This window comes from Boleophthalmus pectinirostris, unplaced genomic scaffold (genome assembly GCF_026225935.1).
Source record: "Boleophthalmus pectinirostris isolate CB_2022bp ecotype Guang Dong unplaced genomic scaffold, ASM2622593v1 HiC_scaffold_2, whole genome shotgun sequence".
Taxonomy (NCBI): domain Eukaryota; kingdom Metazoa; phylum Chordata; class Actinopteri; order Gobiiformes; family Gobiidae; genus Boleophthalmus; species Boleophthalmus pectinirostris.
In genome coordinates, this window is record NW_026571152.1 from 25,289,106 (window position 1) to 25,312,166 (window position 23,061).

At 40.0% G+C, this 23,061-nt stretch overlaps 1 protein-coding gene across 2 annotated transcripts in view; it reads left to right on the forward strand.

Moving 5' to 3' along the window:
* Positions 1-1,073: 1,073 nt before the first annotated feature.
* Positions 1,074-23,061, forward strand: part of ndrg4 (NDRG family member 4) — a 61,496-nt gene continuing 39,508 nt past the window's right edge. For both annotated transcript variants that reach the window (XM_055155139.1, XM_055155140.1), the window contains exon 1: positions 1,074-1,166. The gene's annotated coding sequence lies outside the window, so the exon portion shown is untranslated. The remainder of the gene's footprint in view (positions 1,167-23,061) is intronic.

A 23,061-nucleotide genomic window follows, 5' to 3' on the forward strand; every position in this document is an offset into this window, starting at 1 on the left:
AACACCTGACTTATTATCTTTTCAAATGCACATTCTTACATTTTTGTTAAATTTATTCATTATATTTATGATTTACCATGTTTTTGGAAAACCATAATCTACTAGTAAATGGTGTTTTATTGTTGTTACTGCTTATTCAGATCAGTGAATAATATTGACGGGCTATTTCCAGCATGTTGGCCAATATGATTGTAGATCTTGATTAAGATTAATGCAAAATAATGACGTAGAGACGAGTGGAATCCAGCTATACAGCAATATACTGTATATGAAATAATGGAAATGTTTTCTGTCAAAGCATTAACTGGAAAAATAGGCAGATAACTTAAAGGTGCATTGTGTAACTTTTCTGGTGGAGGATCCGTCAAATGCTTTTCTCCATGGAGATGTTATTGCGTTGTCTGGAATGCTTTACGGTATTGTATTAAGCTTTTTTATCTTCATGAAGACCAAACCAGATGAAGTTACTAGTCAAATCTGAGGAAAGGCAACCCTGCTCACAGTCAGAATGCCTGTTTTTTCCAAGGTATTTTTGAGCTATAAATGAGCTGTAATTTAATAAATGTAAGGTAGAGCTGTTTAATATACTGTGGAACATTCTAGACAAAGCAAGGACATACCCATAGAAACAAGCAGGTGACAGATCTCCAACCAAAAAGTTAAGCAGTGCACCTTTAAGATTGCTTTTTTCATTGCTTCTTTTCATTCATGTTTTTGTCTCTTTACAACATTGTTGCCTTTTATATTTTATGAATGAAATAAATCAATATTCCTTCTGTATTTATTGTATGAATCTACTGTTGCCACATGACTACAAATATAATAGTATTCTGTCCATTGCAGCCTTGTTCACTGTCTCCATGAGGTGATTTCCTGCAGAGGAAATGTATAATCTGTTGTGAATCTGGAAGCTTCGCGTTTCTTAATTTGATCCTTTGCTTGTGTGTCCTTAGCCCCCTGCACGTCGCCCGTCGTGGTTGGCTGCTCTTGTGCATCATAAGCCACGTGCTCTGTGTTTATCATCAGGATGGAGGGACAACGTCACTCCCTCTCTCTCCTTTTTGTCTGGTGCACCCACAGACATCAGGCTGCTGCATACACTCCACGGGCAGCTCTGAGCACAGGCACAGAATACCACAGCTCCAGCTCTACTCACTCCACTGAAGGTATGTACGCCTCATCTTTGTAACGCTACGCCCTAGTCTCTGTCTAATAGAGAATGTCATCATTGCGGATTTATCTAAATGATCGTGTAGAATGGACAGATGAGCTGGGAGGGGGAGGATGCTAAAATGAGGAGAGCGATGTTGGCATATTGTGAGAGAGAAGACTGTTGCTCTGTAGGCTTTGTACTCGACATTGTACTTCACCTCCCACCACCCCTGTAGTCACGCGCACACAAACATCTCCCCGTCTCTGCAGCCCGTGAATAGGATTCGACAGGTTGGATTTATTGACCCAGTTGGAGATATAGTGCTCTATTGACTGTACGTCGGAGGAGGTGATGGAAGTGTGCCCACAGACAACAAAAAAAACAAAACTCTTCCTTCCAACTGCCTAGTGCCAGTTCATGACCGTTACAGCTATAAATACTCAGCATGACATATCAAAGTTGGTATGAAATAGCTCTGATAAAAGATACAATGAAAATGTGAAACAAAGGAGCAGAGGAGAAAGGCTCCAGGCTGAACTGACATTGAGATTGGAAGAGACAATGGAAGGGTGAGATGGTTAATATCACGACAAAACCCGGCTCAGACCAATGTCAAATTCATTGAAGATTTGCTAATGCTCGGTGAAGGAGCAAGGGAGGGATTAGCGCAGTGTTAGCCACACCCCGCTTTTGGGAAAACAAGTGCTGTCTGCTGGTGGATTTCACTTGGAAGAACACCTGATGAGCCCTCTGGAAGTCTGTGTTGAATATGAAGACACCCTTATTTTATCACCAAAACTCACAGAGAAGAATCTGTCTTTTTAGTTAAAATGGAAGCCTCACAAGGACATGAAGTGACAGTGAAGTGCTGTTTTTGCTGCACCCAAAAATAATTTATGTGCACCATTTGTGGTGGTATTATTTATTATAGTCTGAAACTGCTGGTCAGTAGTGAGTTATTGCTCCAGTTTTAGAGACATGATTTATGCATATTAAACTGTTCTTCTGGGGAGAGGTTTTAACAGCTGCCACGTCATGCATTTCCGAAAATTTGGCATTTTCTATTCCTGTGATGGTCTTTTTGGCTTTTGATTTAACTCTGCAGTCACCATCAATATCCAGATTCCTTAGTCAGTGACTGGTATTTTTCTAGCTCCAAGTTTGGGGTTTCTAAATTTTTTTCTCTAGTAAAGACATTTTGTTCAGCTCATATCTGTCTCCTAATATCACATTTCTGGCCTCATCATGACTGGCAAAAGATTCAGGCAGAAAATTGTCTCTGCAAAATAAGTCATGCTGAAAAAAATTAGCTATTGAACTCAATTCTGGCCACATTACAGAAGCAGTGAAATAGTAACAAGCTGAGTGGTCTATTTTTGTTTGTGCCTATTGCATAATTCCTCTATTCAGTGCCACCACTCCCTTTTTTGGAGAGATTTTTAATACTGTGTATAAAGGCTCTCTTTGCCTCTCCGGGGCTGAACTGGAGATGAGAGTGTCTTCCCTATGGAGAGGTCTGTTTCACAGTTCAGCTGTTCTGAATAGATTTACAAACAGTAATACTCTGTGTTTCTGCGTACACAACAGAGATGCTTGGCCTCAACCTGTGACTGACGCAGGTGAATCATACACAGATTGAACATTGTGTTGTTTACTTGAATCTGTATCAGAATATGACTCTAAACATGTGATTCGTGTAATGTCAAACGTTAAAAACATATATTTTCCCTTTTCTGAGCAAACTTGTATATATATTTCTGGACTTTTGTGGTTAATTTTACAGAACTCATTGATGCATTATAACTCAAAGCTCATATTAACATGTTTTTGTCAAAACTGGCCACCTCTAGTAACACAGAAGGAACAGTGGTTTCTAATCTTATGGGTTTTGTTACTGTCAGCATTTTGGTTGTGTTAAATAGTAAGTAGCCTTTGTGTATTTCAGCCAGTCGTTCAAGAAGTTAACATTGAGTTACCTAGCAACCATCAAATGTCACTTATCTCCTGAAATACTCACAATGCACATAGGCACAAAGCTGCTGCTGCAAGTGCTACATCCACAACTATATGCACTGGGTGGGGAGCACAATAGCCAAATCCAGTGGCTACTGTTTCCTTGTAGAAACATGAGCCTCATTTCCAATGGTTCACTTTGGAGCGGATTGGAACAGGCCACATCTATCTCCACTAAACACTAAAGTGACAGTTTGAAGGGTCCTGGTACTGTACGCCGCTAGGTGTAGTTAACGATCAAATGAGATGATTGGACAAGAGAGAAAACAGAGTCTAAAACAAGATGGCAAAAAGCAGAAATAAACATAAAACAATAATATCTCACCAAACACTGACTTGATATTGTAATAAATCACTGTATTTCTAGTTATGGCAAAATGTTGAACCGACATGCTGCCAAAACAAAGCTAGAGCACAGCTTACAGCTGTTTCCTGTTTATGGTTACACACGTCACTCACGTTTAAAAATCAAACATATTAAATTTCCAGGGCATAATGCATCTGACATGAGCCAAACCCAATGCATTACATAAAGAGACATTAAAATGTGGCGCATAGGCGCCGAGAAATGAAATAAATCATCTCGTTTCAAAGCGTCACAATCTTGGAATTACTAAACGTATTTTGGTGAATCACTGAGATTGGTTGTAAATTAAGGGGTATGATTCAGATTCAGTTTAAATTGGATAAATTAAGAGAACAAGAGTTATGTTTGGGTGACATCAGTGTCTCACAGAACAGAGCCCTTCACCTGGATCCAGAGCCCTGCCCCTGGATCCTGAGCCCTGCCTCTGGATCTTGAGCCCTGCCCCTGGGGAATGGAAAACAAGCAGACCCACTCCAAGGCACTCCCAAAGCGAGCCGCTCCAGTGGAAAGAGGCTATAATAGATAGCCCTGTGGATGTACAGTCACTATTGCTCTCTACTTTCTTCTGTTTGTGATATTCAGTATTTTTCCAGCTTATACCAGTGTCACGTTTCATGTCAACAGTGTTCCATTGACATTATTCATTAGCAGCATTGACATTGATTGGGTTATCTCCAGACCAGTCCATGTCTCTGATGTTGTGGACACTCAATTGAATGTTCCTATTGATTACGCTGTTTGTCCCTGGAGCACTTTAGCTATTCAAAATGAACAAAACCTATCCTGTTCTTATGGCTGGACTATTAATCAAATGTGAATCGAAAGCAAGATGAATTCATTTCTAATGTCAGGGATCAACTTAGGTCCTATTAATGGGAAAGTCTACAGCCAGCACTCTGTCAGTCAAATTATGTGGTTTGGAGCAGAGTTCAAACTTGCTCTATGGAGTATTTTGTGGAGTTAGTTAAATGGCAATGATTAAAAGTCTTTTTTATGGTCAGGAAATCAATATAAAATGGAATATTTTTCAGTAAGACAAAACTGTGATAAATCAAAATGAGTAAAAAATATATTTTTTGTCTACCAGCCCTACCTGATTGCCAGCTTTGTTATAGAAAATCTTTCAGGCAAATTGAATTTATTAAAATAACCTAAAAAATATTCTCCTTAACTGTCTATTCTTTTGGTAAGTGACTAATTAAATACACACATTTTTACTCAAATCCAGATAAAATTCCTAATTCAGTCACCTTTATTCAAGATAGTTTTTCCCAATATGTCACTTAGATGGGGTACCATTTAATCCCACCATTATCAACCAATCCTTTTCAAAATGGAAACTGGGCATTGAGTGTTTAGCAGTGTATAGTTAAATGTTTTGGAACAACTCCTGTGCTCCTTGGAGCCCCAAATTCTCCCACAGGCCACCCGCTGCTCTCCCAACAGCCTGACAAAGGAGCTGGCTCAGGGTGCTAGCCCAGGGTGCTGCTGTGTGTGTGTGTTGCATGTTGATGTATTTCCCTACTTCAGCGTTTGTATGCAGCTCTGTGTAATGGCTACACTGTCAGACAAGATACAGTGTCATTTAGACAAATGTTAGTCACACGTTTCAGTAGTTTCAGTTTTTGCTTCAAGTCTCCCAAGTCTTCAGGCTAACCAGATATTGGTGTTTTTTAGATTCTAATGTGATAATGTCAGGGGGCAAAAAAGAGATTTCCCTATTGACTGACATTGTACTTTGCCATGAAATATCCAAAGGGTAAATGCACAAATCTTAAATCTGAACATTTCAATAACTGACTAGGCCCTGGAATTCACTGTATTACATCAAGAATCTACATTTTAATAATATTTATTTTTAGCTTTTAGCTCCCCCCATGTTGAATATTATTGGCTAAGACTGCTCTGATGTCATCTGAAACTCAGCAATTGCTTTTGGGGAAAGTCACATCAGTACAAACAGTTGGGGTGAGCGAACTTCCCAAAAATTTGCAGCCAGATCATGATTTGATTTCGTTACTGTTCATATAAATTTATATCAGTATCTTTTCATTGTCTTAATATGTCTATCTTTTATCTGGTTGTTTATTGCAAATGGTTAAATCCAATGTCACTCACTCAGAACATTGCAGAGGCTAACCAATAAGAGGAGTGGGTGTTTTTGTTTAAGGATATAACTGCATTCAAGAATAACTTGGTGAATCAAGATGTGGCTAGTGATTTGAAATTACATCAGACTAAGTAATAAATACATGATTCAATGGAAACTTTGTAAATGACCCACCCTATTTAACATTTATAATAGCCTGAAGACAGTGAGGTATGAAGACTCAGGATGTAACCATTTATGAGGCTTGACAACTGGCTCTCACTGCAAAATCCTACAGTGCACCTGGTTGGTTCAGTGGTAAGTCATACAGCAGTCACAATTAGAGCAGAAAATATGACAAGACATAAAGTCAAGTGCAGACAGTTATTTAGCTTTTTGCTATTTTATTTTTTCCAGCGACGAAGTAACGCTTCTATAACAGAGTTTCACTACACAAGTTTTATTACATACATTCTGTCTTTCTTTCTGCAAACTAACAGACCACAGTAGCTACTTCAATGAGCGACGAAACATCTTCACTCTAAAACTTGTATCCAATTCACAGAATTTTATTTTCCTTTGCTGTTGTCTCTATCATTTCCTCAGATCCAGGCCTGTGACGATAACAAATTCTGAAGTTATATTTAATGCTGAAGTAGATATAGACGATAAACGTTAATATTGCAATAAATTTATGCCACTAACACAATAACCCTAAAACACATTTAAACCACAAAAACTATTCTGTATAATATTGTTAAAAACATCATGAGCTGCAATAAATATTAACTATAAATATGAATAAATATTCAACCTTTTACAGCTTTAATCTTAGTATACAGCAAAAAAATAACCACAAATCTTTTAGTAGAAATTGTACAAACGATAAATATTTACCCCCAAAATATAGCTGTCATATATTGAACTATAAATCTTGATAGTAATTATTGTAACAGGCCTACTCAGATATGAGATGGCGAGTGGTTTATTTGGGATTATTTGGGTGTGTCTCTCTTCACACAGCCTCCTGCATTCATGTAGTACACTGGACATATCTTCTGCATAGATAATACTACACGATTAGCCTGCATGCTTTGAATGATGTATTTCCATTCTACAGCGGCCGCTTGTCAATGTCTGATTATTGAATAAGCATGAGCAGGCTGTCATCTCACACTTATCTCTAAAGCAATCTCATTTTTAAATCTCTGCAGCTCCAAAAGCAGAAGCTAGGAATTAGCCTGGGAGCCGAGCCAGAGCTTCAAACAGAAAATTCCCTCAACATTTGGTGGCAACTAGTTCCAGGTGTCACACTGTGTTGGAGAGCCACTTGAGGACTGTGCCCAGCTTTGTACCCTTTTCCATCTCTCCATCACACGATAGAATACGTATGTCTCTGCTAATCTTTGTGGACAGGCCTGATTTTGTTTCCAGTGAAATCTACAAGGGCATTTTGTGGTATATTGCCTGGTGTTTCTCTCAATAAGATTACTTTAAGATGGCAGTCAGCGTCACTGAATCAGACTGACAGAACTGCAAATCCCACACAACACTGAATGATTATTACTACTGCAGCTTTGGCATGGGCTATATAGTGAATGCTGTCCATCAAACTACAAGTACAATATATGCCCTTCCTATTCTAATCCTATGCCATCCATTCAGCCTAACAAATGATTGCAATTACAGCAATTAACAGGCACCAGCCCAACCCATTTTAAAAGTTCTGGTCAGGGATGTCAAGATTTTTTGGTTAAAGGTTCTCTATTATGCAAAATTGACACTTGTGAGCTTTAAGCCATGTTATAATGCTGTTACCTCATGTTTCATTTGCACATGTTTGAGTAAACCTTTATTTTTAGTCCACATCTCCAAAACTCAAAATGCTCTCTTCTTCTTATGATGTCAAGAACCAGTAATTTTCAAGTTAACAGCTGCCTTTTACTTGATGTTCAGTAGAGATTGACATTTCCAGGCCTTAAATCATTTTAAAGATTCTTGTGAAGGTGTATGAAGCTTACAAACACAGTGGAGTACTTCCTGTATTACCACATTGCTATGTGTTAAACATGTGTGAATGAAACAAAACACCTCCAGGTATGTTTGTGATGAAGAAACAACATTATAACATCAATCTGAAAATAACGTAATATGGGCCCTTTAGTCGATAATTGTAATTCAGGTCACAATATACTCATAAGAACAGAAGATACTGATACAATTTCATCCAATTTGTAGTTTTTATTGAATCTATATACAAAATGTAAAGCCAAAAAGATTGATTTCATTAAGCTGGTCTTGATGAAATCTGTCCTATCCCTAAAGTTAAATTCATTACTTAAATTCAGAGGGCTAAATAGCAATTAGGTGGAAAGAAGCACATATGAAAATTAGGTTTTAACATTTGTGGACTTTGACTTGGTGAACAAGGTTTACAGCAGGTCAGATGCCCCTGTATGCAGCTCCAGGAATGTTACTTATGGACTAAAAGCTGACAGCGCTGTTTGTTGGCTGTGTGCTCTGTGCTGTTCCGCGGTCACTAATGGAGTGTGGGCATATACACTTGGGGCAAACGCTGAAGTGTGAATGATACATGGTTTTGCCCCTCACTCCCAGGATGCACCAGGACACTGCAAACACAAACATGTTTTAGTTATAAGTGTTTTTGGCTGGTCCTGTCTAGGTCAAAGCCCACAGCAGTAAAAATAGACCTGGCACTGTGGGAGTCTGTATCATTGGCTCAAAGTCATCGGAGTGGTGAATGGAATGGAAAGTGTCGTTTGCATAACACAAGTCAAACTGGTCAATAACTGGTGATGCTATTGACCATTGGATAGGTAAGGGGAGCTTTATTTGTGGTGAAGTGTCCATTAGTCATGCCTGATGATTCACCAAATGCTGCTGTACCATTCAATTTTTTTGAGTTTTGCCACAACATTGTATTGTTACTTCAATATGTGCAAAAAGCTCTTCCACTGGAGACCACACATAGATCATGTAGAAAGATGCAGAACCCCTGTGGACAAACTGTCTTCACAGAACAGTGGCTCAGACACTGCACTTACATTTCTGCCTGACCTCACACTGACTCACTATGGGAGGATCCACACAATGGCTGGTGGATGCAGTTGCACACAGTTGTCACAACTTAATACTAATAGAAGCTTTAGAGAAATTTCAGTGTGAATAACACACATGTATGCTAGTGATCTGCCCAACCAAAGTTAAAATCCAACCTGACCCACACAACCCAAAGAAATGGGTTCAAATGTTGGGATCCGATCTAAACCCACACACATTAAAACAAATGTATTTTGTGCCACTGCAGCTGGCCATCGTAGCTACAGGAGTACTTGGTCTGTACTTTTGGCACTCAAATGCACTATATGGGATTTGTTTTAAAGGCTCAAAGGATAGTGTAGATATAGTGCAGATTGAAGCTGAAGGTTTGCTCTGAGAATAATAATTATCAATGGTAGGGCTATCAGATCCTGTGACCCATATGTTGGTGGTGCCATTTCAGCTCAAACAGGTGAATACTGTAGTTGTGTCCTTGGACAAGACACTTAAACCGCCTTGACCCCAGTTACTGCATACACTGGTCCAAAGTGTGTTTGTATGTGTGTCTGTGTGCAAGAATAAGAGTAAGCAATGTCATGTAAAGAAACATAAATGTGCTGCTTATTGAACCCCTACATTGGATACTCGTGAAAACATATCTGTTACTTTGAGCCCTGAATAAAATATGGCTCATGTAGTGGCTAGTGCCTGACCACACTGTCCATGAACCATGTAAGAAGAGGCTGTGTCCCTGGAGGAGGCCGCTCAGGAACCTCTCAGGTCTGTGTGCGCTTCATTGAGCCCAAGCTCCGACATCTGCCTCTCTGTACGACGTCAGGAAGCACCGGCTTGACTCACATCGAGGCCGTCTGCCCTGCTGGCACCCCTACCACAGACACAATCAGAGTCACAGACACAACTACAGACAAAACCACAGCTACAACCAGAGACACCACCACAGACAAACACAGACCCCGTCACCACAACAACCACAGGCCCAACCAGACACATAGACACAACTACAGATACAATCACAGGCACAAATAGAGGCACAGCCACAGACAACCACAGGCACAACCACAGACACAATCACCACGAAACCAGACACAGCGACGACTGCAACCACTGACACAATCACTGTGACAATCACAGACATAACTGCTGTTACACCCACAGACATAACCACAGTCACCATCACCACAACAACCACAGTTACAACCACAGACACAATCATAGTGACAATCACAGATACTGCCACAGTCAGAATTACAGTCACAGACGCAACCACCATAACAACCACAGACACAGCCACAGACACAAGCACAGCCACAATTATTAGGTTTAAGTCTCAAACTGCCTTTGCACATTTAAATATCACTGTGCAGGTTTATTTTAAGTATGCCTAATAATATTTGAATAAGACTGAATGCAGTTTTCCAGTTTTCTAGTTGATCACATTATTTGGCAATCATCACTTAGCAGTGATATAAACACTTTTATGACATTTTTATAGCTGTTGCTAATGGGTTTTCAGCATCTTTTATAAATTGGGGTCAGAAAGCCAATGCAAATGCAAATGTATGCATAGAATGTGCACTTCTGAGAGAAAATGTTAGCAATGTCATGTGGACAAATTAAACAGAGACTGAGATGCATAAACAGACCAAATGAAGGTTTATTTAGTTTAACACAAAAACATGAATCACTCTGCTCCTTGTTTTGCCATTATTATCAGTGTCATTAATAATGGATGTCACTTTATAAACCTCTAATTTATCAGATTTTTCTGAATATAAATATAAACAATGAATAATGTTTTACTGCATCTTCGCTTCTTCCTTAATGACACTTAATTATCTTATTTTGAAGTGTGTTTTATAATTGTTTCTAAATTAGATCTGCATTAATTGCAATCAAATCAAAATCACAATTTAAATGGATGCAATTAGTAAGTCACTTCAACAGCAACAAAATATCAATGTGATTCTTGTATTAGCTTCTCATTTCATATTTCTGTCTTTTTGTCAGTTCTTATCTCCTATATTGCACAAAGCTTTAAGTCAGGTTATAATAATGTTACCTCCTCAAAAATATGCCTAGGGTTGTGTTTAGTTTCATTCACACATTTGAGTAATCCTTTATAATTACTTTGTCTACATCTCTAAAGCTCAAAATGCTCTGATCTACCATGTCAAGTCATGGAGGGGTTTCAATTTAACAGCTATCTTTTTGCTTCCTTTCAGTAGAAATGGGCAATTCCGGAGTTCCTGTATAACCAAATGACATCACCAGCTTTTTTAGAGAAGAACACAGCCTAAATACGCAGGTTTTATGTGTTAAACATGTGTGAATGAAACAAACTAAAACTCCAGATATGTTTGTGATTTTATATATGTCATTATAACATAGATCAGAAAGTAGTGTAAAATGGGCCCTTTAAAATGTGAACTATGAATAGAATCCTATTAGTAAAACATAAATCACAAACCTGATCACACATTGCAATTACATTTTTTCCAATTCGCCCAGAAGTATCCTACACTACCTTCACTTGTGATCTAAGGGTTAGGAACTAGGACCATTTCGATTAAACGTTATTTACCACATTTGTATAGGTATGCTGCTATAACTCTGTACTGCAGTGTGGTAGACTTCCCTGCAGACATTTGGCATTCCTCTGAAACAGTGAGCTGCTGCCCAGCCCCAGTCAGCCTTGTCACAAATCTCCAGAAGAGCCTCTCCGGTGCTCATTTAGCTTCAGGCCCCTTCCAGCACTGCAATGGGCACATACTTTCCCTAATGTTTTGCCGTACAGTATATTAATTCACTGCCACTTTATTCTTCCAGCATGAACACTGAGAGACACTTAAAAATAATGGCACTAGCTTCCATAATTGCTGCCTTGGGCCTGTTCTTTGATTTGTTAAACTGGAACAACAATGGAGTATTTGTTGATTGTAATGTGGCCATTTGTTGAAAGACTTTAGTGAATTGATTTTTCTAGGATACCGTTTTGGATGATAATCACCAGTTATTACATTTTTGGCTTTGTTGAAATTGGGAATGTATTTATTTGTTGTGGTGGTTATTGTAATTTCACTTTATTGAATTGGATTTACTATATTGAACTGCTCGCTACTAGGCAAGCAATACAATAGCCCCAGTGTGCAGTTTTTTTCCACCTTTGAGACTATTTAGAAGAAAAAAAAAAATAGAGAATTGTGTTTGAAAATCCTAGTAGAATATCTTTTTGTAAATACTCTGACCACACTCTATGTCTTAATCAGGCATTGATTTGAAGCTTTTCTTCTACATAAATGCACTGGGAGTTATTGAGGCATTTGAACGGCTCTTCGGATTTCCTACAGAAGGAAGGATGCCTAATAATTTGTCCAGCATTGAGGGCATGTTCCCAGATGATGAAATGTTTGTGTTGTCCTGAAAGTGAGATGTGCCCTCCAGGTGCCCTCCACACAACAACACACATTTAACAAAGTGCCCCATCAGCATGTCTGCGCAGAATAATCAGGTCAGGCTGAACGTCACTGCATCATCCTGATAATATTGTGATGAAAATGTGTTTTGTGACCCGATCTGCACTCTTATATTGGTAGAAGTAAATAGTAATAATAATATACACAGGCCTTTATTGGAGTAGCAGCAATAGTGTTAATGAGGCCAGGAGCTCCATGCTAACCCAACATGAGTGGGCTTTACTTTAATCTGAGCTCACACCTTTCCACTGCCAGCTCCTCTCCCTCGGCCTGCACCCGTTTTAGGCTTTTATCAGCTGCACAGATAGCCACAACTTTACTCCTGGCATACTTGCAGGTTGTTAATAAAGACTGCCAGACCCATCTATTGCAATACTTTTAATATGTTTTAAGTGTATACAGACACTGGGTGTGAACTTGGTTTTGTGTCTTGCTTCAAGGACACAGGACAATATTTCCCTGTAATGCTGGCCGTACACTGTGCGATATTTTCGATGGTTTCACTCAGCCCCAGCTTAAACTGAACGACCAAATTGCAGGTTTGAAAGTTCACAGCTCACCATTCATGTTCTCACACCATACGAACTACTTCAACAGTGCGAAACCCTCACGAGAGGCGACTAGATTTCAAACAGAAAGAAGCATGACACAATTAAGACATAACCCGGCCCGATCCCAAAAGCAGTTGCATGAGTATAAAGTTGGCTCAAAAAGGGTCAAAAATTGCACAGTGTATGACTGGCTTTAGGAATCTGGTGGCTGTAGCAACTTTTGTCAAGAATGGGATTCTGAGGCAAAATGCCAACACACACTTAACAAATTTTCAATACTCAAATTAAATAGCAATAATACAGGTCAACATTAAATCATCCGCATAGCCTGTCTATCCCCCCCGGCACACATACATACACACGCGTATGCACACACATACACACACACATACACACACACACACACACGCACACACACACACAGACACGCACATAAGGTTCACACTGTCACCAACCCCTGTCATCTTTGTTCCTATTTGTATGTAATGTTCAGTCGTAATGTCTGTTTTGTTGTAATCTATGTAGTTTGCAAATAAAAATTATTATAAAAAAAAAATAAAAAATGGGATTCAAGATTCTAACTTTTGAATCACTCACTTTTGAACATGATCTTCTGTCGCCCCTGGATCTGTACTGAAGTGCTTAGTTTAATAATAGAAGAGGATTTTATATCATTTAGACTTCAGAAATCAGTCAATCAGTTATCAGTTCAATTAAAGAACTGTCCCATTTGCTCGCCTTGACAATGTATTTGAGTACTGGTATCAAAGTACAACATTTTTGGGTGCTTATTTTTGTATCTAGTGGCAGGGAGGATTTATGCTAATTCTTTTTTCTTGGAATTCATGCAAGACTTTTGCAGGTATTAAGGTACAATTTTCTGCTGAGGGTTTAATTTTTAATCTGTCCATTAGAATAATACATTTAGGCTTCAATCGCACTATGGTCGTCATTGGCACCTATCAATAATTTACTATTCCATTTCCACTGATGGAATGATCTGCAAATGATGATTAAGTTCATGTAAGAGGTGCACTCACTTTTGGACCTATGCAATGGCTTTGCAGGAGAAGGTGTGAGTTAGAAATCAAATTTAGAACTATATATGTTCTGGATAATTACATGTACCTTGAAAATTGCTTTCATTATCTTGAACTTGTATTATATGTGAGGAAACAATAAATTGTTCACACCACTCAACTAAAAGACATAGTAACATACAACAACAAGTTAATAAAACATTCAAAAATTCTTGAATTTTGAGGTATACCATTGTATGACAGGGAAAAGATATGGCTTTGTGATCTCTTTATTTTGTGGCCTCATTCAACATGACTAAACAACAATCATATTTTGCACTCCATTGCATCTTCATAGTCTAAAGGAGATTTTTGTCATTCGTATGAAATAAACAACACAGTACACACAATCTAGTCCACCAATCTACCACACATATCACAGTTAATCTACTGACTTCAAATATCCCTCATTTCAAACTGTGCTGCTCATTAGCTGCTGGAGTTCTGCAGGCTATTTACATTGAAATGACTGATAGTTGAAATAGGACAAAACTTTATGTAAAACAGTTCACTCAAATCAATGTTTAACCCCGTCTTCCTCAGTACTTTTTGTGGGAGTTTGTTTACGTTTGTCTCTGTTTGTCGGTTCTGTCCCAGTTTCCAGTCATCGATCCTGTTTACATTATGTGAAACTTCCTCTCCACATAATGCTGTTATTGATTTCCAGTGGGGCAGGAAGCAATCAGCAGCAGCCTGTTGAACAAGAGTGGACCAGGAGTAACACTGGCTCCAATCTCATTCATATACAGTGTGCGTAATGGAGGAGCCTTTGTTAAAAATGTTCACTTGTTTATGTATACTGTTCTGCTTTGAGTGGGATGTTTTTTCTTATTAGCTGTGGTTGGGTTGTGCGTCGTGAGGTGCATGGAGCAGGAGATTGGAAATTTGATGGTTTTATTAACATTGTGACAGCTGTCAGTGTGGAGTTAAAGAGTGAGTCACCTCAGCAGTCACAGTAATAAAGCCATTTGTCCCATTCATCCGTTGATGATTAGACAACTTATCACACATACTCAGCACTATCATTACACTTATGCTATGGAATATTAAGTACAAAATGTGTAATTATTGCAGTAGTCAATGCGAAACTTAATATGTTGTGTTTAGTTTGAAGAAATACTTCCAACTCCCTTTCAAGCTATTGCTATGTGCTATTTGCTATATTTGCTATTGCATTGTGAATATGTAGGAGCATGTGTTCATATGAGTAAGAAAAGTGAAGACAATACTTCTTATATTCACTTTTTGCCATCTATACCATGTATGTATGCCATACCGGCTTGTGAAAGTTGTGGCTATAATAGAAGCTTACCACCACAGTGTGGAGTGAATGAATAATGCACTGTAAAATGCTTTAGGTGGCGTGAAATGTCCTATATAAATCCAGTGATTGATGAATTAATTAATTCAATTCAATCAGTTCTGTGACAATCTCCATCTTGTTGTTCAATTTTGTAATTAGGACAGAGGCAGACTAATAGGACACTATTAGTCTGCCTCTGTCCTGCATGTGTGAGTGAAAGGTGGATTTAACCAGTTACTGTGATGTGTAAACTTCCTGAAGAACTTAGTAAAAACTTGTTAAAGAGAAAAATTGTAAATGAATTGTGATCAAATCAAAATTGTGATCTGTCTCCTTGAAACTCATGATATTCATTTTATATCTAATTGCAACACAAATTGAATGCAACCAGACAAAGCAAAGTAAGTAATTGTTTTGTGTATAACTGTCTGATAATAAAACCAGAGATACAGTTATTTCAATATTCCATTGCACATCATTTTTACACCCTGCAGCCTTAAGTGCTAATCTATATGCATGGTGCAGAGGATGGGTTTAGCATGAGCGTGGATTTGTTCCTACTCACACTCCACAGCTCAATCACAGCAGGCGAGGTGACACCACAGGCCCCATACGTCTGCGCTGTCAAATGTAAAACACAGTATGAATACTTGTGGCCAATGTGTCAGAAGACAGTTTTATTTAAAAAAAAAAATACATGAATGATGAATCATGAAGTTATTTAAAGGTGTATGTACATTTTTGGGGTGGGTATGCCACTTTCTTGTTTTTATGGAGTTGCTTTGCTGGGAATGTTCCACAGTGGCATTATCTTTCTTGCCTTTATTCAACTGGTTGTCATTTCTGCTAAAATAAGTAAATAAAAACATCCATTCTCACTGTGAGCAGGGCATCCCCTCCACAGAACACTCCATGCAAAGCACTAAGACCTTCATAGAGACATGCTGGTGGCAGACCCTCAAATGGAATAGTTACATAGTGTACCTTTAAAGCTGATGGAAATCTTCAACTCCCTTTTTATTTTTTGTATTTTTTTATACAGAGATATATTAAATTTTGTCCCCACACCCTCTGTCACATTTCAAGCCACAACCATTCAAAAGTATCAGATTTGTTTTCTCATTGGTCACATTTCATTTACAAACAACACCACATCCCCCTCCCCTCAGATTAACAGAGTTTTGAGCTTCACTCATTGATTCTGCTGAAATTCACAATGTTTTATTTTTCCTTTCTTTTTTCATTATTAGATAAATGCCGTTTCCGTGCTGTACTGAGCTGGCAGTGTACTGTCAGTACAGCACAGAAATTAAATATCTATAACACTTATAAGCAGCCATATTTGTTTTTGTACCATAGACTGTGTAAAAAAGTGGACTAAATGAGTGTGACATCACCACTGTTGGGCAAGTTACTTTAAAAACGTAATGCGTTATTTATTACTTATTACTGTCATTTCAAAGTAATTTGTTACATTACAATATTACTGCATTTAAAATGTAAGGCATTACATTACTATTGTATTACTTTAAGTTACTCTCACCAAAATAACTGCGAAGATGCTGAGCTTTTGCGCCGTATATGGACTGAACCAGGACTAAACCAGGTCTAAACCAGGTCTAAACTGGAGCACTGTAACACTTTATTGTAACATTTTATCGTGTTTTTATGTGTGTTTTGTGGATGAATGAAATGTGAAATGTGGAACCTGTCTCTTAAATCTGCAAAGCAAATTTACCTACGGGTACGAATAAAGCAACCTAACCTAACCTAAACCAGGCCTAAACCAGGACTAAACCAGAGCTGAACCAGGACTGAACCAGGACTATAACAGGACTAACCTCGGACTGATTCCAGGACTGAAGAGGAGGACTAAACCAGGACTGAACTAGGACTAAAACAGGACTAAACCAGAACTAAACCAGAACAAAACCAGGACTAAACCAGAACTGAACTAGGACTAAAACAGGACTCACTGTCGGGACGGGCTCGAAGGTGACCGCAGGAGAAAGGAGCGGCTCTGCTCCGCACCTCACGGAGGTAAGAGCGGCTGTCGCCCGATCGCGCTTTATGGACACCCTGCTGCTCGGGCTCACGGTCCTGATTTCAGCAACTATTTGCGGGTACCCGACCCGGTGTAAGACTCTGCTACAGCACGTAACTTCTACCTTCCTTCAGCGTGTCCAGAAGTCCAACTTTTTGTGCGATAGTGAGCATCCTCCTCTGCCTTTTGGGTGCGAGCGCAGGAGCCTTTGTCAGTGCAGAACGTTGTCGACGTTGTGGGTTTTGTCGGAGAGAAAACTTGCAAACATACAGCACTTCCGACGACTGTAAACCAGGTCTAAACTAGAACTGACCCAGGTCTAAGCCAGGTCTAAACAGCGTAGAGTTCTCTGTCGGTCCTTTCCCTCGCGGTTACCTGAAGGTCTACTCGGCCACGTCTCCGGCGTTTCACTGCTGCTGATATCGCGGTGATTTTAGCGAATTTGTATGAAGAAAAACACACCACTTCAATCCAGGTTAAAAAAGCATTGTAACGCGCGTTACTCACATTTGTACCGAGTAAAATATTACAATTTTTTCCCCTGTAATGCCTTACATTACTGCGTTACAGCAAAAAGCAATGCATTACTGTAATTCGTTACTTTTATAACGCGTTACTCCCAACACTGGACATCACCCATAGCATTCAGCACAAATGAAGCTCACGATGCTAACGGTTACAGGAGCGAATTTGGGGCCAGGCTCTATATTATGAATAGGGGTTTTTTGCTGGACAAAACAGCAAAAAAAACAACAAAAAAAAAACACCATGATCATGCAGAGTGAGTTAAACAGTTTAAGACCAAAATGATGAGGCTCGCAGCTGGGTCAGAAAGAGCCATGTGCAACTTCCTATTTTATTTATATATACAGTTTGTGTGTGTGTGATACGGACTGACCATGTTTCTCCCTGATTGGTTAATCCACCTGTCAATCATGCCTAATGAAATCTGTGGAGGTTTACCAATGACCAGACTCAAAGTATTGAAGAAGTTGTGGATCCAGGCATGACACATCTTATTTGTAGAAAATGATTTATTTGTCATAAAAAATACACACTTCAGCCTTAGGCAAAACATAGAAATTCTTCCCATTGTTGTCTAACCTTTGATGTTATCCTGGCCCTTGTTCTGGAAAGTGAGTGCATGTTTAATAAAAGCACACGGCTGCGCTTATGCTGAGCCCATGGTGAATATGGGATCACTGCATCTGTCTCAAAGAGCAGCTCCAGTCCTATCTTTACCCTGTCCTCCAACACAATGCCTCAGATTGACACAGCCTGCAGTGGGCCTGTGCAGGAGGAGGACAGACACACAAAAGCAGAGGCGGTACTACACTGCTGTGGTCACATGTGTTTGTGAATGGGTCACCAAACGGCCATTATAGGTTATTTATATCACAGGCCAAATGCTGAATTCTCTAGTGTAAGAGAATGATCAGGGGAGTTCATGTTTGCTTTGTTTGTGATGTGCTATAAATAATGCTCATTGGAACCAAGCTTCAGCGTGTTTTTGGGAGGCTATATTAGGTTATTTTCTGGTCTATGTTTTAATGTTGGTTCATCATCAAAAACATTCCTAGAATTGTGTTTTGTTTCATCCACACGTTTAACACAAATCCTGCATATTTAGGCTGAGTTCTTCTCTCAAACACAAAACACTCTTTTCCACCTTGTGATGTCATGGGGTAATATAGGAAGTGCTCTCACTGTGTTGTTAAACTCCGTACACTCCATACAGCCCTGAAATTGCCCAATTCTACTGAATTAAAGGTAAAGGGTAGCTGTTAACGTGAAAACTACCACTGACATCACAAGGTGGAAAAGAGCAGTTTGAGCTTTGGAGATGTAGATGGACTAATAATAAAGAATTACTGTAACATGTGTGAATGAAACAAAACACAACTCCAGGTATGTTTTTGATGAGGTAACGACATTCTAACATGACTTAAAGCTCACAAGAGTCAGTGTTGAGGAATATAGGACCTTTAAGGATTTTATGTGAAGCTGGAAGTCTTCAACATGGGAATTGGTGTCTGCCATCTAATAGGAATTTCTCATGTTTTTTGTTAATAATGATGTGTTCAAATTCAGTCATTGAGAGTGCGGGATCCAATTAAGGTTGTAAATTGATACCTAATTATACTAATCAATACAGAGACTAGTATTGAATTTAGAGTCTCATTATTGATCAAGTATCAAGAATTTATAACATAACTCAAAGATGAAATAAATTTAAACTTTTTCTCAATTTTAGAATGCCTGGATGTATGTCAATACTACAAGACAATGGTGATAAATAAAACTACTATTTAGTTTTGAAAATGACATTGGATTGTGTGTGTGTTTATTAAGCCTTTGCAGTGATGTCAAGATCAGGATTTAAGGATAGTACTACAACACTATGACATTAGTTCTAATCCAAAACTAGTTTATACCTGCCATATATATTTAAATACCACTGTGCTATGAGGGGCATTACCGGTAGTTTGTGTAACCCGCATTTGAGACTTTTATTGTTGCGGGTCAATTCCGTTTCACCCCGATCTCCCCCACTTCCTTTAAGTTGCGGGGTCACAGTGTCACTTCCTCCTCCTCCGCTTCGCTGTGGCATGGTCTGGGCTCGTCGGCAAACTATTTCACTAAACTTGTTAACTACGAATAGTACAACATCCACAATTAGAGCCTCCATATAGATTGTGCGCACCTGGTGTATGGAGAGGAGATCGCGACGCGGAATTCGAAGGTCAGGTTTTTTCTATGGACTGGTTGAACTCCAGCTTTGCAGAAACACTCGACTCAACTAGGAAATGAACGATGGCGAGCTTACCCAAAAACCTGAACTTAATTTAACCTGAATCAAATAACTGGACTGTTTTTTTTTTATTTTGTTTGTTATTCTTGTACTCTGTAAAAATTTATTTTCAATATACTTCACCCAACCGAAAGGACGAGATCGCGGATACAAGCGCTCGAAATGAGTTTCCTCCGCAGGGTGGCTGGGCGCTCCCTTAGAGATAGGGTGAGGAGCTCAGTCACACGAGAGGAGCTCGGAGTAGAGCCGCTGCTCCTCCACGTCGAGAGGAGCCAGTTGAGGTGGCTCGGGCATCTGTTCCGGATGCCTCCTGGGCGCCTCCCTCGGGAGGTGTTCCGGGCATGTCCCGCCGGGAGGAGGCCCCGGGGAAGACCCAGGACACGCTGGAGGGACTATGTCTCTCGGCTGGCCTGGGAACGCCTCGGGGTCCCCCCGGAGGAGCTGGAGGACGTGTCTGGGGTGAAGGAAGTCTGGGAGTCCCTGCTTAGGCTGCTCCCCCCGCGACCCGGCCCCGGATAAGCGGACGAAAATGGATGGATGGATGGACTTCACCCAACTTCATATTTATGACTTGTGTCTCTTCATTCACACTCGGGCTCCTCAAAGAACATTCTTCTGATGCTGCTTTTGTGGCCGTAGTCTGCCCCTAGCCCTAGCACATTTACGTTACAGCGTGGCGAGCTAGCCAGGAGCCTGAGTTGTGAGTGAAGTATTAATTAGTGTATATGTGATAACCTGTTAATTACCCACTTCAAAAAAAAAAAAAAAAAAAAGTTGAGTTAAAAATTGATTTGTTTTTGAGATCCGATATTAATATTGCCAACACTGTTGTGATTTCTGGTGTAACAAACACTCAAGCAGAAGACGAGATAATAGATCAATTATCTAGTTATGGCAAAATCAAAAGGTAATTTACCGTAACTGAACCAGACAGTTCATTCTATAAAAACCTGATCGTTGAATTTGCGAACTCCTCAGCATTAGCTGAACTAGAACCATTGTTACCGTACACTTGTCAGTCCCGCGTTGTGGCAAATGTTATTTTTGTTGTTAAATTGTTATCGAGAGAGTGCTCTGCCACAGCCACAGCGGACCGTGCCCCACCCCCTGACTACATCCAAGAAATAAGAAGAATTTCTCAAAGCAGTGGCCTACCACTGGAGAACGTATTAAAGGGGATGATGGACCAAATCAGTGCACATTTGGGCATGGCTCACGGAGAAGCATATGTTGATAATGAAGATGATGAGGAGCAAGAAGAAAACACTTCGGACATACTCAACAGTGCCACAGAACCCAGTCAGTTACAGTCCATCCCGTTGTCCTCACAACAGGCAGGTCATTCAGACACCGAACACCAGGGGCCGCCAGAACCTCCATCTAATCCAACTGTGAATCTGGGCCCAAGGCTTTCTCTCTCTGTCAATGACCTCAATCCTCCTGAAATCCAAAGACTGGTAATTGAACACATTGTACGCAAAGATGACATCACCGCACAGTCAATGTCAACACTCCGTCTGCGTACATTTTCAGGCAAAGTCCCAAAGCCCCTCATGAAACTGACTATGACTCATGGAGATCTCATATCGACCTCCTAAGTGCTGATCCAAGTCACTCCACATCACAAGGCGAATCATTGAAAGTCTACTTCCTCCAGCTGCTGATTTAGTGAAAGGTCTTGGTCCTGATACTCTGCCATCCACCTTTCTGCGTGTACTTGACTCCACTTATGCCACTGTCCAAGATGGTGAAGAGTTTGCGCAGTTTTTAAACACTCTTCAAAATCATGGGGAACAACCATCAGCCTATCTCCAGAGACTCCAACTTGCACTTAGTACAGTGGTTAAACGTGGCGGCATTCCAGCACATGACAGCAATAAATACCTGCTTAAACAGTTTTGCAGAGGATGTTGGAATAATGACATCATTAACAAACTCCAACTAGAACAAAAGAAAGAACAACCACTTACATTTGCAGAACTTTTATTCATGTTAAGAACTGAGGAAGACAGACAGATGGCAAAGGAAACACTGATGAAAAAACACCTTCCAGTGAAACAAAAAGCAAACCTGCAAATACACTCTACAAGCACTTGTTCATGTGGCCACTCTCCAGACAGCACTGCTATAGAAGACCTTCGGAAACAAATGCTAAAGCTCCAACAACAAATGTCTGCCTTGCTCGCAAAGAAAAGTCCCAGCTCCCCCAAAGCCGGACAGCAACCGAACAAACAAAAACCAAAGACTAATAAACCAAAGCCATGTTTCTGTTTTAAGTGCGGGCAAGATGGCCACATTACTCCTAACTGCTCCAGTCCTCCAAATCCCAGTCTGGTCGAAGAAAAGCGGCATCAGCTTCAGCATAAACAACAAAATTGGGAACACAAAAAACAGTCAAACTAGTGGCAGCTTCTACAGAGGGACAAATGGGAGCTGCAACTGATCAATGTCCCAAGAACTCACCACGATCCCCATTGCCAAAGGGGTTAGTGGGTACAAGAAGCACTGGCCAAGTCAAGATCAAAGGTACAGATTTCCACTGCCTTTTCGACACCGGTTCCCAAGTAACTACAGTTTCGCATGCATTTTACAACAGCCACCTGCAAGACCATGAAATAAAATCTCTCAACGATCTTCTAGAAGTAGAGGGTGCTAATGGACAATGTGTGCCATATCTGGGCTATGTGGAACTCTGCATAACCTTTCCACCAGACTTTGTTGGGGAAGCCATCGCTATCAACACCCTTGCATTGGTTGTACCAGACTTGAAAACATCACAGCCCCCTGTTCTGATTGGCACCAACACCCTGGATGTCCTCTACGAAAAGTACTGTCAGACACACCATACTGAACATCATCCTGTGCCCTTCGGATACAGAGCGGTGCTGAAGATTCTGGACATCAGGCACAAGCTGGCAGCTGACGATCATCATGGCATCTTAAAAATGCAGTCCACCATGCCACAATCTATTCCTGCTGGGAAAACTGTTGTCTTGGACGGATTTACTGTAGCCCCATTTCTGCAAGGGGAGAAAGAAGTAGTCATTCAACACCCAACATCATTCTCCCTGCCGGCTGGCCTGCTTGTCAAGTCCT